The sequence below is a fragment of the Lipotes vexillifer genome, unplaced genomic scaffold (assembly GCF_000442215.2).
Source record: "Lipotes vexillifer unplaced genomic scaffold, Lipotes_vexillifer_v1.1 scaffold67, whole genome shotgun sequence".
Classification (NCBI taxonomy): Eukaryota; Metazoa; Chordata; class Mammalia; order Artiodactyla; family Lipotidae; genus Lipotes; species Lipotes vexillifer.
Window position 1 is genome coordinate 141,641 of NW_006797638.1, and position 13,635 is coordinate 155,275.

The window sequence follows — 13,635 nt, forward strand, 5'->3', positions numbered from 1 at the left end:
CCAAACCCCTGTCGGGGGTAACGGTTCCAGTCTTAGGATGAAGCAAAACCATGAAAGGCAGAGCAGACGATGAAAACAATGTGAGATCCTGGGTGACTTCCTTGAACACTAAGTCAAACATCTTTTGCAAATGTCCCTATTAGACTTTCAAGTTTTATGAAATAATACAATTCCTTTTTGAATAAATCAATTGGAAGAGGATTGTATATTATTTGCAATAGAAACAACCTAATTGTTATAATAAAGAGTATTATTACCAAATATGTAAATCATACTCTTTAGAGTTTAGATGTACAAATAAGTACATGATATTTTAATTTTAAAAAGCTTTGAACAAGCAAATCAAAGATGTAAAACAGCCCACTGACTTAGCAGTATGTGAAATGGATATTAAATCACTTGATGTGGAATAGTTTTTAATGTTTTAAATATCTTTTATGGAAGGTTAGTTGAACACTAAAAAGCAAAAAAAATTTACAACATCTGGGCAACATGTTTAGGTCTCAACTCCAAGTTTATGTTTATATTTTCATAGTTTTTTTATATACAGATAAAGGATGATAAATTTAGTCTGGGATAAACTTAAATTAACTCTCTCTCTCTACAAAAGCAAATTTTTTTTTTTTTTTTTTTTTTTTTTTGCGGTACGCGGGCCTCTCACTGTTGTGGCCGTGGCATGTGGGATCTTCCTGGACCGGGGCACGAACCCGTGTTCCCTGCATCGGCAGGCAGACTCTCAACCACTGCGCCACCAGGGAATCCCTACAAAAGCAAATTTATTTCATATTATTCATAGTTGCTCACAGAACTGTGGTGTTTAAGAGATGTGGAACAATTTCCCCAAAGTGTGAACTTAATCATTTTTTTCCTGTACCTTTTGTAATAATTCAGGTTTTTAAAGCTTCAGGAATGAAAATGTTCCAAGTAACAAAAGAGTTCTTAAGGTGAGAACATAGATCAAATCTTATCACGTCAAGTAGAGCAATTTAATTATAGACCATTTGAACAAAGCTTGAAATATTAATATAGATGGCTGAAGGTACAGATCCCTGTCCTCATGAAAAAGTTTCAGAATATCACTTCTTTTCATGTAAACACATCTTTCTTGTCCCTTCGATATTTTCACCTCGAAACAGGAGGAGCAGTCCTGGGAACATGAACCCAGATCCATTTTCACTGCAGCAACTTTCTTTAACCTTGAAGACTCTTTTTCTTCATTGACTGAAGAACCGTGACTTGTTCTATTGGAATCGTGCTCTTGCAGCACGTCTCTGTTACTGTTCCTAGTCCAGGAGGCTTGCTGTAAGGGACAAAGAAATGGTGCTTTGTGACCACCTGGAGGGGTGGGATAGGGAGGGTGAGAGGGAGGGAGACGCAAGAGGGAAGAGATATGGGAACATATGCATATGTATAACTGATTCACTTTGTTATAAAGCAGAAACTAACACACCATTGTAAAGCAATTATACTCCAATAAAGATGTAAAAAAAAAAAAAGAAATGGAGAGGGAGAAGTTGCAATATATGCGCATTCAGTTTTCTCTATTCCGTATGCACTCTTTGAAAGAACATGGATATGTATTTCTCTGTGTAAATGGGGAGGGGTGGATTCAGCAAGCTGTGAGTCAGCCAGACAATTCTGGAAGGACTGTACCAGACCAGGAAGGTTTACTAACCCAACGGGTCACAGCTAACAACCTGGTAGAAAAAGCACTGGCGTTCCTGCCAGGAGATGGATGTGCCAGCTGTCCTCAGGGGGCATCTGACTCTGCCGGTTCTGTTCAGACTCAAGGGAGATAAAGTATCTAGGTGACTCTCCTAACTAGAATGAGCTGCCAATAAGGCATGATAAAGGAAATAATAAACTAAAGTGGGGCATTCTGTGACCAAGAGTTGAAGGACATAGGGATAGAAAGAGGAGGCTTCAGGGGGGAGTTGGAGGTGTTGAAGGGGAGGAGAGAGGGAGACAGGAGCAAGCATCCGCACTGGGTCATTACCTTGGCCTGGCTGCAGCTGGTTGCTAGCTCCCCAAAGGCGAGGGCGTTCAAGTGAGAATCTCATGAAAGGCGTTTCTGCAAGCCTGACCCTGTGCTCCTACTAGGAAAGACTGCTGTCCAGGTGGTTTCTTTGAGAACGGAGTGACCAATGTCAGTCTGCCCAGAACTTTCCTGCCTTTTGCACTGAAAGTCCCGCACTGGTTAGTCGCCCTGGGGTCCTGGGAAATTCGATGCAGGCTGGTGGGTAGGACCTTGCAGGCAGTGGTGCTCTCTTGGACACAGTATTACTATCCAGGGCAGATCGAAGGAGGAGCAATGGAAGCAAATCTGAAGAGCATGGTTCACATAGGAAATTTACTTTTCTCTCATTTTAATTTGGGTTCTAGGATCCCTTGATTCAGAGAAAGAAGCACAAAGCTGTTACTACTGTGGTTCTAGATAACGCTCAGGTATCAGGAGGCCAACAAACCTGGCTCAGGGGACAGAAATGAAGAGATTAGAAATATGAGGTACAGGGGCTGGCAGTAGAGGTCTGGCTATGGAGTACGTTTCTGTTACCCTCCACCTCTACCATGGCAAGAAGCTGGCTGTTCATTTAACTTTACCGTAGTTCCTATTGGAAGAAGCCCTCACTATATGAAAATAACCATGGGAGAGGCAACTAAATTACATAGAAAAAAAATTCCACTGATTTCAATTCAAAATATGAGTACACATAGCAAAAACCCCTGGAGGAAATGTATAAGGAGGTTAAAATAGTGCCATGGAACGTGTTAGCTACCTGTCCTTTTGCAGGAATTAGAAAATAAAACGATTACATTACGTTCTATTGAAAAGGCTTTCCAACACATGGGCTGAGTACCTGCTGATGTTAATCCATGAAGGACACAGAGCTGAAGAGGTAAAAGAATCTGGAGGGTTGTCAGTAAGAAGCTGTGCAGGTCCGGGGTGACCTAAATGGGAAGGAAATCCAAAAAAGAGGGGATATATGTATACGTATAGCTGATTCACTTTGCTGTACAGCAGAAACTAACACAACCTTGTAAAGCAACTCTACTCCAATAAAAATCAATAATAATAATAAAAAGTAGCTGTGCAGGTAACAGTGGGGCAGGACATAGAGGGAGAGATGATTTACCTTTGAAGCTACCTCAGTGGCTTCAAATTCTTCACTGAGACATTTCATCATTTTTCCTTGAAAGGAGAGTTCATGGTCAAGTAAGTTTGGGAAACTTTCCCTTTGCTCCCTCTTCAGCAGGTACTTTAGCAGGTCGAACTGCTTAACTTTGTTTAGGTATAGTATTTCCCACAGTTATAGAACCAGGTAATCTTATTTTATATTCAATTGAGAAACAATAATTATCATCCTAGGGAAATAGTGAACCACAGAACATGCTTCAGAAAACCTGCTTCAGAGAGTTTGTTCCTGAGAATACTCCCAGTGACATTCTTTTCAAGGTCAATGGCATCTTCAGTTGGAATATGTGGCCTTTCCGAAAAGAAGCATTGTCTTAATTAATTGGAGCTCTGCATGATTGTATCTTTGTGAATCTTCTCTTTGAAACGACATCTAAGATCCAAAATGTAAAACGAGACCAGTCTTTTCTAAATGCTATAAACAAGAAAAGAGTTAAAAAGGCAAATATGAAAATTAAAGTGGCCATTTGAAGATCAGAATGATATTTCAATTAAAATCATTCAAAACAGGTGTTGAGATTCTTCCTAAATTTTGGATGGAATTAAACGTAAAAATTAATGAGTAAGGGCCCACTGGGAAAAGATTGCTGTTTACTTGAGAAAATGGCTGAACTAGAAAAAATACAAACATAGCTCCTACCCAAACACTACCCTTTCAACTGCAAACCTGTTGAATGTGCAAAACATAGGAAAATTACTTTATAAATATTTTATAACTAGAGGACATTTTAGCTGAGCAGCCTAAACATAGGCTTTTAGCTTAGAAGCAATATACTTTCGTTTTAATATGATATAAATAGGTCATCCATCTTTATCGGAGAACATTGTTTTGCACTGAGTCAAAAAAAAGGGGAGGCTTTATTCAGATGTGAGGAAACAACAGGCATTCATTAAGAATATTTAGAAAAAGGGTGTGGGGGGAGGGATAAATTAGGAGTATGGAATTAACAGATACACACGATTATATATAAAATAGATAAGCAACAAGGATTTACTGTGGAGCACAGGGAACTATATTCAGTATCTTGTAATAACCTGTAATGGAAAATAATCTGAAAAAAATATAACTGAATCACTTTGCTGTATACCTGAGACTAAAACAATATTGTAAATCAACTATACTTCAATTAAAAAAAAAGAAAAAGGGTGTATTATCTTTCAAGAAGTCTCTGAAGAATTGTCTTGATTGAATTGTCCTTTCCAAAATAAATGAAGCACCAAAGAGCTTTGTTATCACTTGACTGAAGTCTTCTAGAAAAGTAGTTTCTCTCCATGAGTTATGTGACACACGGAGGTGAGTAGATGTCTTGGCCTTGGATGAAGCTATGTACTCTTTCTGGAGTTGCCACATCCATACACAGGACCATGCCCAGGAAGATTTGTGAGCAGTCAGTTTTCCTTGGGGATTTCCACATGCCCAAGAATATTCCTCCTCCCCATCTCAGAATCTCCATAAGCACCCAGTGTTTCAGGTCTCCAGCTGCCAAGAGTCCCTTCTTTGGTACTGCACGCTGGCCTGCTTACGCAATGCATCTTCCCTGCATCTTATTGAAACTTCAAATCTTTTCCTCCTTCCTATTTACAAGAGCAAAACACTGGAAACAACTTATATGTGAAAGAGTAAAAGAATTTAAGAAATGGATTCTGATGAAATACAAATCAATCACTAAAATGATGATTTTGTTCACCAGAGAAATGTTAAGTGAAAAAAAAACCAAGATACAAATTCTATGTATTATATAATCCATATATATAAATTCTATATATGCATTCTTTCTCTATACATGTATGTATACATATTCTATGTAAGTACTCTATACACACATATTTACACATACATGCAGCACTAAAATGTTAATAGCATTTATGGTATAGTTACAGTTGATTTTTGTCTTCTTTACCCATTTTATTCATTCCAAATTCCACAATAGTTGTGTATTACTTTTCCATTAAGAAAAAAAATTGTTTAGAAATAATAGAACTATTTTCAACTATGTTGCATTCCAGTCTTTGAATCCCTGGTTTTTGCTACAGGAACTGGACTTATTCGTGCAATTATGTTAATATATGTGGCACAGACCTTGACTTTTGTGTCAAGAGGTCTGGAGACTAGACTTGTCCTCTGCTGATCAGCTCTGTGACCATCCTTGGACAAGTGCCCTGGCCTCTCTGGGCCTCAGTCTTCTCATCAATAAAGAAGAGGCTCGGGCTTCCCTGGTGGCGCAGTGGTTGAGAGTCTGCCCGCCGATGCAGGGGACACGGGTTCGTGCCCCGGTCCGGGAAGATCCCACAAGCCGCGGAGCGGCTGGGCCCGTGAGCCACGGCCGCTGAGCCTGCGCGTCCGGAGCAGGAGTAGGCGTGCGAGCCCCGCCCCTGGCGCCTCGCGGATGACTGTGATGGCGCCTTTACCATATGCACCTAGGTGGTGGTATCTTTCAAGCCCTCAGAGGTTTTCGCAGTTCTCGGGTGGGAGGAAACCACAAACTAGGAGGGAGTTTGACAGATCTTAAAACCAGGGCTCCGCAGTTGGGAGGTAGCTTTGCAGTCTGGGGAGTTCTGTTTTCCATGACTGACCGCAGTGTGGTTCAAGTCAGAGGGAAAGAAGATCCCTGGAATTCCATCACAAGTGATGCCTGAAAAGGAGCCATTCTGGCATCAAGAAACGGACCAGTGCTTACGGCTGGGTCAGCCGTGATGGCTGGCGTTTTCCGAGCTCTAATTGAGGGAGCTGGTATCTTGTTGGCAGGATTTGCCTTCGCACAATTCCCCAACAGTCCTCCGTTTGCTGAAGACCTCTCCCAGTTGCCTTCAACCCAGTTACCATACTCACCTTCCAGAGACTATGGACAAAACCAATGGGACTTCTTTCCCAGGATTTCTTTAATGGAATGAGCTGTAGTTCAAGGAAGGATTTCAGAAAATCAAGTTACACTCTGTTTTTAAAGCCATAGGTGGGACAACTATGGCCAAATAGGCTATGAAGAGACATTTGGCACCTTTTTCTATTTAAAGGAAGATGGTGGGAGGGGGGTTCTTAAAAGATAATACATTTATTTATTCATACTTGGCTTGCATTTGTGATCCAAATAAATGTCTAAAATCTTTAAAAGGAAATACAGTAAGTCCTTAGAAGATGAAGGACCAAACGCCAAAGGGCAATGAAGCACAAACATCATTTCCTTGGGGACTTCTCTGCCTGGTTTTGTTGTTAGTCAAACAATAAAAAACACCTGGAGATTGCTCTTTATTTAATAAGAAAAGAGAAGAGATTTGGATGAGACAGATGACCCTTGAGGCACCTCTCTGGTGAGTGTGTGGCTCTGACTCCCCCAAGTAAGGTATGGTCACTTTAAGGGGCTTGTGCATCCATCCCAAGAAGTACATTTAAATGATACACATTTTTTGTGACAAACTGGCAGTCCTGTATGAGAATGTTTGTGGGTTTGTGGGCTTTTCCAGGCCTTACTTTTGTCTCTAGGACAATGGTTCTTAAACTTGAGCCGGCATCAGAATCACCTGGAACCGTGTTAGAATAGAGACAGCTGGGCCCCAGCCCAGGATTCCTCATTCAGAGGGTCAGGGTGGGGCTGGAGAAATGAACATTTGGAACAAGTTCCAGGTGATGCTGGTGATCTGGAAGAACCCGCCTGAAGAAAATAACGTGGTTGGGGGAAGGTATTTCTCATGTCTGTAAGTATCTTGGATTTCTGTTTTTTCCCCTTTCCAAAATTCTTAGAGAAGTGTTCTGAAGATTATGCAAGGATATCTTCAAGACAATTTTATTATAAAATTTCCTACAAAAACAATGAAAACATTATTCCTCTGGATGCTCTAAGTAGGAGCAAATGAAGAGATTAATGAGAGGCTTGGGTCTGAGGGTGGTCTGAGGAAGAGAGAGTGTGTTGTTTAGGTTGACTCGAGTCTCCTGCACCTAGAAGGCACACAGTTTCTTTGATGAATTCGACAAGAAAGTGAGATGGTTTTCTCTGTGGAGCATGTTTAACCTAAATACCAAGATGGGCTCAGGATGTCACAGTTTCTTGATTGGTACCTGGATAAGCCCTCATAGACATTTCCCCTGTCTTGTTACTCAACTTACAGAATCAATAGCATCTATGGGCGTGAACATCAGAGTCGGCAAACTCAGGCAAGGACGCCGACGAGGCAGCCTCCTCTGCCTGTGGAACTAATTCCCATTCCAGGAATAAATCATGTATTGTCACTTCCCGTATCTTTTGCACACACACCACCCCATCTACCTATAGTGCCTCAGACTAAGCTACTTGTTTGCTGTTGTTGTTGTCCTACTAGCCCTCTGTGAGTGACTTGACCATGGAACTTGTCACATCTTACTGTCATTGTTCAATGATGTGCTGCTTCGTCCGTGGAACTGGAAGTATCTTGAGGACACAGCTGGTCTTGGATTCATCTCTGTATCTCCAGAACCTAGTAGAGCATTGGACAAATGTTTTCTGTTGAAAATAGGGCCATGAATATTCACAGGCAAAATTTTATCTTTAATATGAGTAAAATGATCAATAAAACAAGACCATAACTCAAAAGTAGGCAAACGGAGTGTGAAAGATCAAATCTCTTTGTACTTTCTCCATGTTCAAACTAACAAACCAACAAACTTCCCCTGGTTTCCAAACACTCTCGGCTCTCAGCCTCTCCTGGTCTCTGTCTGCTCCAGGATCTGCCAGGGCTCTTCTGGAAATTTCAGAAATCCACCTTGGATTTCTCATCTGACTTCTCCCCTGCACTCTCTGAGGGACATTACTGCTTGTTTTTTCTCCTTAAAGACAAATCAGAGCCCGGATATTTCCACAAATAAATAAAATGGAGGCTAAAGTACTTCGTGCTTAGAAAGAAGCTTGGAGGTATTTGATGCTACATTAGATTTTATTCTTGCTTTTAAAAGAAAGAATTTGATATTTCTCTCTATTTTCCTATCTAGCTATTCAGTATTTAAACCAGCTATATTTATACTTGTTTGTATGTATAGAAAAGTGTTTGAAATGATGTTTACCTGCTGATAATTATGGATAATTTATATAGTGGGATTCAAGTGGCTTTTAAAACACTGTTCTTTATCCTGGTCAGTATTGATTCTTAAAAAAAAATAAGCATTCATGATTTTTACAATTGCTATTCCAAAATAATTGCCTCTATAAATATTTAGAAGATCCCATGCCTCATATAATGTCAAACCATGGATTCATCTGTTCTGTTTCTTAAAAGACACAAATGTCAAGATGCATAGACTCAAGTTACCAAAGCCCAGAGCAGAAAGGCGAGTTGTTTTTGTGTATAAATAATTCTGCAGAACTGACCTTTTGTGACTTTTCAACCGCAGTACACGGAGCATTCTTTGGGGGAAGGAATCTGACACTATTACAGGTAGATCAAGGAGGGAGTTATTTCAGGCAGCCAAGGTTGTTCTGTCTTTAGAGTGAGTCAAGGCAATGTTGTTTGGCAAGTTTTCCCCAAAAAGCCATGTAACCTCAGAGATGAGAAATAGAGCACAAGGTGATCATGACCTGACAGTTCTCCTGGTGAGACATGATGAAGGGCTGTTCTAAATGTGCTTAGTAAAGAATCTTCTAATTTTTTGTCTGGATGACTTTATGGGGCTTTGGTGTTGCTACAGGCTAGCTCTACGTCCTTGCTGGGACAGGAAATTAATATGGAATTTTTGGCTGAATTCTCTGTTGATAGATTGCAGATAACAATGTGATCTGTGAGACAGAGCATCCTATAGGAATTTCCAAGTTAATATCCCCAAATCAGTTACATGATTCTAACACATCTCCTCCACCTCAAGGATAAAAAAGGGTCCAGTTGTTGGGGATCAAGGAGAATTTGTGAGAAGGATTTTCTTGGAGATCAAAGCTTCAAGGGGACAAGGTTTATATGTGTGTGTGAGGGCACTTCTCTTGCAGAAAGCGGGGACTTCCCTGGTGGCCTAGTGGTGAGGATTCTGGGCTTTCATTGTCACGGCCCGGGTTCAATCCCTGGTCGGGGAACTGAGATCCCACAAGCTGTGTGGCACAGCCTAAACAAACAAACAAACAAACAGACAAACAAACAAAGAGAAAGGGGCTTCAGGGTTTCCACGGGATCACGTGGAGAACTTGATATGTGACACAGTCCGACCGCTACCTAGGAAATGTTCAGGGTGAGAGATGGGCTGACTGCTGGCTGTGGTCTGATTGAGTCTATGGGGTGGGATAAAAGCACTGGTCAGGATGGGAAGGAATAAAGACGGCCTGGAGGCAGAGCTCTGTGGGCTCCCATTGGGTTAGTGGCAGAACATCCTCCCTCAGGAAGTGGAATCCCACAAGGACAATAGCCACTTCGGTACTAGGATCCAATGCAAGCAGTGGCCTGCTCCAAACCAGGGATGACAGGCCAAAGGCAGGATATGAAAGCAGGCCGATCAAGTCATGAGTTTTTAAGGTATGTTAAGATATAGTTAGCATAAGTCAGAATTATGGCACCAGTTACTTCAAGTGTCCACGTGGACCTCTTACATAATGACTGAAACATGAATTGGTCCCACTCCTGCTGAAGTGTAAAGTAGTCATAAGAATCCTCCCACCTCACAGAGTTACTATGAAGAACCAAAAAACAGAAACTGCTTGCTGGCAGTTCACATAGTCATTTTGAATTGAATTTTCTATAAATTACGACAAAGAGAATAGGTACATGTATGTGTATAACTGAATCACTTTGCTGTACACCTGAAACTAACACAACATTGTTAATCAACTATACCCCAATATAAGATAAAAATTAAAATATAAAAAATTTTCTTATAAAAAAATTACAACAGAGAATTCTGAATAATAGACAAGTGGTGAGGCCCGTATGAGTCAAGGAAATCCTCTGGGTCTCAATCAAATGTTGAACAATTAGAAGTGGGAGGAAGGCAGATGGTTAGCCTGACCTGGGACCCCCGCATGTCATAGTTTAGCCTTGTGCCTGGGACTCTTGACCCATATGGTTTGGTCCTAAGGTCACCGTTCCACTCTGTGGAGTCATCCCTCATCCCTAAACCTATCCCACATCCTGCCTGCCTCACAGAGAAAACACAAGATTAGGGCATTTTAAGTACAGACTTGTAAGACTGGAAAATTATAAGCCCTATTTTATTTAAATCAATGTTGGTTAGAAAGTATAACTGAATTTGATGGATTTCCACTTCCCACTAGAAATTGTTTATAAAGAACCAGGAAAGAATGAGAGTCTGTTGACACATCAGGTTTGAAAAGACAAGACTCAAATCAGCCTTTACATCTTGAATAAAGTGAAAGTGACAAATATTTTCAGAAGTTACTATAAAATTTAAGTTAAATATAAACTTATTCTATATCTTGTCATCATAAAAATGAATATTTCTATCTGTTTATTATGAAGGACCTTCAGTTTTCCTAGTATATTGAGATGCTGACTTGAGTAGTTTCAAGGATTGTTGTAAGTTCCAGAATAGACTATGACATACACAGAAATCCAATTTATTAGAACGTTTGTTGCAGAAAACTGTGTTCTTTTCTAAAGTTGAAATCTGTTTTTCTTGGGAGGTTCATTTACCTTGGGAGGTTAAGTGTTAGATAACGGACGGTATCGTTGATCTAGTGCAAATTAACTCAATTAGAAAAAAAGGACTGTAGATTGTCTTAAAATTAGGAACATAATTAAAGGCATACTTCTTCTTTGAGATATTTGTTTACAACTAAAATAGTCTAACACATTCACTTTGAAACACTATGAGAATCTCAATTTCTTTTCCATAGCTTATAGTAACCTTTACCCCTATTGATTCAACCACGTCTACCCCAAGTGTAGGGGCAGAAACAGATCTGACCCTGAGACCCAGAGGATTTCCTTAACTCATATGGGCCTCATCACTTGTCTATTACTCAGAATTCTCTTTGTTGTAATTTTTTTTTGATAAGAAATTTTTTTTATATTTTAATTTTTATTTTATATTGGGGTATAGTTGCTTAACAATGTTGTATTAGTTTCAGATGTACAGAAAAGCGATTCAGTTATGCATATACATGTATCTATTCTCTTTGTTGTAACTTATAGAAAATTCAACTCAAAATGACTCAAGCAAAAACAATTATTCACTCCCACAACTGTAAATTCTAGGTAATATGTGAGGCAAGATCCAGCGGTCATAGGATGCCATTAGGATGGGCTCGCTCAATCCTGGTTCTGCTTCCTCTGTGTTGGCAGCTTCTCCCCTCATATGGTCAGATGACTACCAGCAGGTCTGGGTTTTCATTTGATCAGTTTAGCAATCTCAGTGGAAAGAGAGCTTATCTGAAGAATATTGGTTCTGATTGGCCCAGTTTGGTCCACCCCAAACCAATCACTATTTTAGAGGGATGCAGGCTCCAACTGGCAAGGCCTGGGGTACGTCTACCCTCCCTGCCAACAAGAGGGGAGACAGATAGACCTAGAGTGTGTGCGTGCAGGGTTGGGGGCAGCGGGGATGTTTCGAGTAAGGAAAAAATCTCCCTCATCTATGTCCAGCCCTCTTTCATTCTTTTCCTCCCGGGTGGAGTTTTTCAGGGTGCCCACTTCACACTCTATGCCTGGCCCTCTACCTTCTCCGTCTCTTCCTCATACCTAAGCCCGCTAGCCTCATAATCATAGCCCCACTTTAGGAGCTACACAGGGCACTTTAACTTTGAAAATTACTGGTGTCCAGGCCCCATCTCTTGAGATTCTAGTTCAGTTGGTCTAAGGTAGAGTCCTTTCGGTTGCGTCTTGTAAAAGCTTTGTAGGTGATTTCAGTGTGCAGGCAGGGTTGAGAACTGCTGCTGCCAGTTAAACTTGATGCTGGGAAGCACCTGCCCATCCTCCATGCAGACCAAGATGAAGTTTGAGTCCTCATCCTCCCTGGGTATTGCATTTAACCATATCCAGCCCTGCCGCTAAAGGAATGAAGCAATAATGATGACATGTCAATCAGTTACTAAGACAGAGAAAGCAGTTAGAGAAGCATCAGGGCCTTTTCATTACTCCTGCAATAATACGAGAAGGATCCCTCAGTTTGCCCTCGCATATGGTTTACCCAGTTTATAACTAATCTGACTGAGATGAGCTACCAAAGGGATGTTGTTTATTGATTTTTAGAATAAGAGATGCTTTAAAGTGCAGGGGTGTGTGTGTGTATGTTTCCTTCATCAAAAAAAAAAAAAAAAGATTATCTTAAAGTGAAAGAAATTTTCTGTCTGTACCACTGGGTTTTTCTACAGATCCTTTTTGCATTTTCTCTGCCACAGGATTGAATTGTTATTGCTTGGCTCTCAAGAAACAAGTTGTATATTTTCTGCTGCATGAATCATTATCAACGACAGCTTTGGGAAGGCATTCTAGGGCCAGTAATTATACTGATGAAACAGAAAGACTGTATTCCAAGTGAGGTTAATTTTAGCAGAAGTCAGATAAAAATGTTGTTGACTAACAGCAAATATGCTGGCAATAGAGCCCAAATCACTGGTGCCAGTGACTTGTTTGGGCTGAAAAGTACCCAGGGTTACCACAGAAAGCCAGATTGCACCTCTGGGCAGGCTTAAGTTGCTTAAAAGTTTGAAGTAGACATATTGAGCTGATTACATAATAACTCTGAGAAATCACAAGTAAAAAGTAATCCTAAATTAGAAATGTGACTGAGAATATAGAATGCTAACAATTTAAAGTCTGTGTGTGTTATGTGTGTGTGTGCACGCGTGCGTGCGAGAGTGAGTGTCGGGGTGGAGAGAGGCTCGTAACCTATATAGTTGATAACTGACACAAACATGTTTATTTCTCCACAGAGTAAGCTCTTCGGTGAAGGAAATTTCCAAATGGAGAAAAAAATATATTGCATCTTATTATGAAAGCAATTTAGATGTCTTTAAAAAAATCCATGTTTAAATTTTGTTCAGAATTCTGTTTTCTACAAAGAATACAGTTCTTTTAAGAAATCAGTTAGGCTCCTTGTAGCCAGCATCTCAACTCAGTTTGCAGAAATGAGTGTTACCAGATGATTCAACAAATGAGTCCTTCTAGAAAAAAAGTTAAGGCAGAAAACACAAAGGTAATTGATAAAGAAGTCTGCAACTAAAGAGAACTTTGGCATAAGGAGGCAAAATGCAGTTATATTCTCATTGGAAACATGCCACATGTAGCTTTTCTCTTCCTTTTTTCTCATGTGGAGAAAAGAAGCAGAAACTCTGACCACAAAAATCTTGAGTACAAAAGAATGTTTTCCCTACGGTTAGTTTGAATCAGTTAGGCCAGGGTAGTGTACTGACTCGGCATCTGGTCTAGAGATTAGAGATCAGTCGACAGAAAAACAATTTATTAGTAAGAAAAAAATTTCAAATTAATCAAAAAAAGAAGGAATGAACCATGGTACTGAGCTATTTGTGGGTGGAAACACT

General features: G+C 40.2%; 1 pseudogene; it reads left to right on the forward strand.

The window, feature by feature from the left end:
* The first annotated feature begins 5,546 nt into the window (after positions 1-5,546).
* LOC103088080 (mitochondrial import inner membrane translocase subunit Tim17-A pseudogene) lies at positions 5,547-6,085 on the forward strand (annotated as a pseudogene).
* Positions 6,086-13,635: the final 7,550 nt, after the last annotated feature.